The sequence below is a fragment of the Belonocnema kinseyi genome, chromosome 7 (genome assembly GCF_010883055.1).
Source record: "Belonocnema kinseyi isolate 2016_QV_RU_SX_M_011 chromosome 7, B_treatae_v1, whole genome shotgun sequence".
In the NCBI taxonomy this organism is placed as follows: Eukaryota; Metazoa; Arthropoda; class Insecta; order Hymenoptera; family Cynipidae; genus Belonocnema; species Belonocnema kinseyi.
In genome coordinates, this window is record NC_046663.1 from 28,221,377 (window position 1) to 28,226,128 (window position 4,752).

Here is a 4,752-nt window from a genome sequence, read left to right on the forward strand (position 1 = left end):
TTTGAATTTTCTTTTATTATAATCGAAAAATATTTAACTTGTTTTACTTGAAAATTACTTGCACCAACAATTCACTTCGGTTTGTTCTGTGCACGGCGCTCGTGTCGGAAGTTCTCTGATAAGAAACGAAGTTTTACAGAGGACTCACTAGCAGCTCAAATAAATCTTTTTTCAGCTTCAACATCACCCAGTGAATATCTTTAGTTCCTTTTCTTGTTATAAAGAGGTTTTGATACCAAAGGAATATGCAGGAGGGTTAGCGGGATTGTATGGCTGGAATGCTCCCTCGTTTATTAGTTCCTCTTGCCATAATTTTACCTGACCACTTGCTGGAACTTTATAAGCAGGATTATGCCCGGCAATTGTTACTTTTGGTCGCAGAAAACGAGAAACAAAGGAAGTGGCAAAGCGCGTACGAACACAAACTTCATAGCCCTGAAAGATTGGTGGGTTTTCTTGTGGTTTCATCCAGTCGGGTTCTAACATGGTGGTAGAGATTCGTCCGCCAACAGTGTGGTTATTCGACATTTTTATCCTTACGGCGTCTGCTGAAATAGCACCTAATTTTTTAGGGAAAAAGTTAACATTTATGAAGTTTTTGTACATTCGAAACTTAAAAACTAAACACAATGTCTCACAGAGAGACTAAAAAAAATGATGCATTTTATGTGGCTGGGAAGGAGTAAACCGCCCCCTTGAGTGTACTTATTTTAAAAATGGGAGGAAATTTCTAAAATGTTGTTGGCATGCATTGAAAATGAGGTCATATACATACGACTTTTGAATATTGAAAAGCCAACTAATATCTTTCAATTATGAGAATATTATCTGTTTCCTTCTCTAAATGCATGTTATAGAACAAATAGCGGCGTTTAAAAAACTAACTGGATTATTGGACTTTAAATAGGATTACAAATTTGTTTTTAATCTCTTTTAAATTTCCCAACTTTTAGGTAAAATCTAGTTTTTTTTTGGAAGATACAAATATTTAGTTCAAAGATTGTCTGAGAAATGAAATAGAGCTCCGACAAAAGTATAAATTCATCAAGGGCCGGTGTGGGACGGGCGGTTCTAAAATAGTTTGAAATTATTGATAGATGTAATGCTTTCACAAGCTTGCTTCTTTTTACAGAAAGAACACAGGATACGACATTTTTTTCGCACATTACCCCCAAAAAGTTCTTAAAACTTTACATTTTCTTATCAAACCATTTAAGATTTGACGTTCGCTCTGCATTGGACCCCATATAATTTGACCAATCGCAACGTATTATATATCTTTCAACGCAAAAACAAAAATTAAAATTTGAAAATTTACTTCCAGTAAGGCACTCACAGTTGATACAATAAAAAACTTCTCTGGCCATCCTCTCAACAATGAAACGATTTCAGCCTTATCTGCAGGACATCATTTTGGAGTCACTCTCTCTAAAATCCCAAAGAAAGAAATCATCAGTAGTTTTAAATCCAAAATATCGTCACTTAAGATGCATCATCGCACATCTTACTTTGGGCTACTTTCAAAGAGAGCAGGAAAACCGATCCTGGTAAATCATTCAGTTTCTTAAGTTTTTTCTCCACAAACCCTCGGTTCATGGTTTACTAATAGAAACATCAACCGGTTGAGTAGCTGGTGTTATAATTCTAAAAGTAGACTGAATGTTCTGTACTCTTGAGTTTTACCTAGCTGATTTAACCCATAAAAGGTAAAGGTGGGTCACTCGTGCCTCGGCAAAAGTTCCTCCCTTTGCTAGCTTGCAGAGTTCATTTAATTATATTGTTTAAACAAATAATCGAATCGTTAGTATAGGATTGATCCTTGAACTAGGGTAGTTGATAATATTTCATGGATTTTGGGCAATTTTTTAGAGCGCTTCAGATCATTGTAGAAAGCGCCGAGCACCAGTGACCCAGTTTTACCTTCAGAAGGTGCCAAAAATAACGTTCCTATTTAAGGGTTAAGTAGGGATATGATAAATAAATCACAAATTTTAGCATTTCTAGCGGCGCAACCACGAATGAGGGTTCACTAATCACTCAGGCGCGAAATTTTGAAGTAGAAACCGAAGCAACCCTGTTTTGCCCAAAATGTTACATTTACGATGAGGCATCTTCAGCGATGATATGTACAATGAACTAAATACTTTTAAGGGGAACTTTATCACCCAGGTCCAAAAGTCGTTCGACTTTATCAAAAAGATAGAACAATATTACGTAAGATCTCTTTTTATAAAAGTACCAATCTTTGATAGAATTAATATGACTACATCTTTTGCAAACTTCCCCTTTAGAGTTCCGGCCTTTCATAAAATACTTTCTAAATAATATTCACTACTAATTCCATACACAATTCTATGAACAAACTTCAGGAGCAACAATGGGCTCTCCAATCTCATCTGTAATAGCCTACATCTATATGGAAAATCTAGAAATCAAACTCTTTAAACCATCCAAGGCTAAACTGGAATTTTGGTTCCTTCATGTAGACGACACTTTTGTCATCCGCCGACATGGCAGATTTTTGTCTTTACGGTTATGTAGAAGTTGCGTATTTTCGCAGTTGGTATAAATATGTGTTGGATTTTGTGTTTGATAAGAATTCTTCCTGTTCGTTCTGTGATTATCAGATCTTTTGAAAACTTGTAGGTCCAAAAAAGGCAATTTTCCGTTTAGTTTAATTGCAATAATTAATAGGATCTCAGAATTTAATCGATTGATTACATCGTAGAACTTATTCAGTTATTCTAATCCATGTCGGCGGATGACAAAAGTGCCTTCTACATGAAGGAACCAAAATTCGAGTTTAGGCTTGGATTGTTTGGATAGTCTGATGTTTGCAAAAGATGTAGTCATATCAATTCTATCAAAGATTGGTACTTTTATAAAAAGAGATCTTACGTAATATTGTTCTATCTTTTTGATAAAGTCAAACGTCTTTGGGACCTGGGTGATAGAGCTCCCCTTAAAAGCATTTAGTTCATTGGCGAGGCGTTTAGAGTCTCTGTTCCTGTTCATGAATTTTTTGATATAGCCTCCTTTATTCAATATTACTGTTGTGTTCCTTTTGTCTGCAAGTATTATTATGATGCCTTTATTCCAATGGATTTATTAAATTGCGGCTTTTTCTTGGTTTGTACGTTTGAGAATGGAACGCTAAAATTTGTGATTTATTTATCATATCCCAACTTAACCCTCAAATAGTAACATTATTTTTGGCACCTTCTGAAGGTAAAGATGGGTCACTGGTGCTCATCGCTTTATACAATGATCTGAAGCGCTCTAAAAAATTGCGCAAAATCCATGAAATGTTATCAACTATCCTAGTACAAGGATCAATCCCATACTAACGATTCGATTATTTGTTTAAACAATATAATTAAATAAACTCTGCAAGCTAGCAAAGGTAGAAACTTTTGCCGAGGCACGAGTGACCCACCTTTACCTTTTAAGGGTTAAATCAGCTAGGTAAAGCTCAAGAGCACAGAACATCCAGTCTACTTTTAGAATTATGAAATGAATTACTTTACTGGTTGATGTTTCTATTAGTAAACCATGAACCAAGGGTTTGTGGAGAAAGAAACTTAAGAAACTGACTGATTTGCAAGGATCGATTTTCATGCTCTCTTTGAAAGTAGCCCAAAGTAAGATGTGCGATGATACATATTATGTGACGATATTTTGGATTTAAAATTACTGATGATTTCTTTCTTTATGATTTTGGAGAGAGTAACTCCAAAATGATGTCCTGTAGATAAGGCTGAAATCGTTTCATTGCTGAGAGGATGGTCAGAGAAGTTTTTTATTGTATCAACTGTGCGTGCCTTACTGGAAGTAAATTTTCAAATTTTAATTTTTGTTTTTGAGTTGAAAGATATATAATACGTTGCGATTATTCAAATTATATAGGGTCCAATGCAAAGCGAACGTCAAATCTTAAATGGTTTGATACGAAAATGTAAAGTTTTTATAATTTTTTGGGGGTAATGTGGTAAAGAAATTTCGTATTCTGTGTTTTTTTCCAGAGAAGCAAGCTTGTGAAATCATTACATCTATCAATAATTTTGAACTATTTTAGAATCTCCCATCCCACACCGACCCTTGTTGAGATTTATACTTTTGTCGCAGCTCTATTTCGTTTCTCAGAAGTTGCAGAAGTTCGCTAAACACGGATTTTAAGTTCACACTGTAGTGGTCCGCGTTTATAAGCTACGATGATAAGACGAGTATAATTAAAAATTTTTGACTTCAGAGCCTAAATGTTATATTTTCGCAAATCAAAATATTTTACATTTTCAACGCAATAGTTACATTTTCACCCAAAAAGATTTGCTACTAAGGACGATAAATCCTTTACGGAAAGGACAATATTTCAACTAAATATTTGTATCTTCAAAAAAAAATTAAATTTTACCTAAAAGTTAGGAAATTTAAAAGAGATAAAATCAAATTTGAAATCCTATTGAAAATCCAATAATCCAGTCCGTTTTTTAAAGGCTGCTATTTGTTCTATAACATGCATTTAGAGAAGGAAACAGATAGTTGATTTTGTGAAGAGTTTTTGTAAATAAAAATTTTTCAGTTATCAGATTCAAAGCCAGACCATAAAGCAAATCTAATCATAAATCTTGTTTCATTTGGGTTTTTTTTAATGATAAAACTAAATAATTTAAATAAATTGTTTCCTGGTTATCATTAAAAAGTAAATAACTGATTATAATATTCTCAGGATTGAAAGATATTATTTGGATTTTT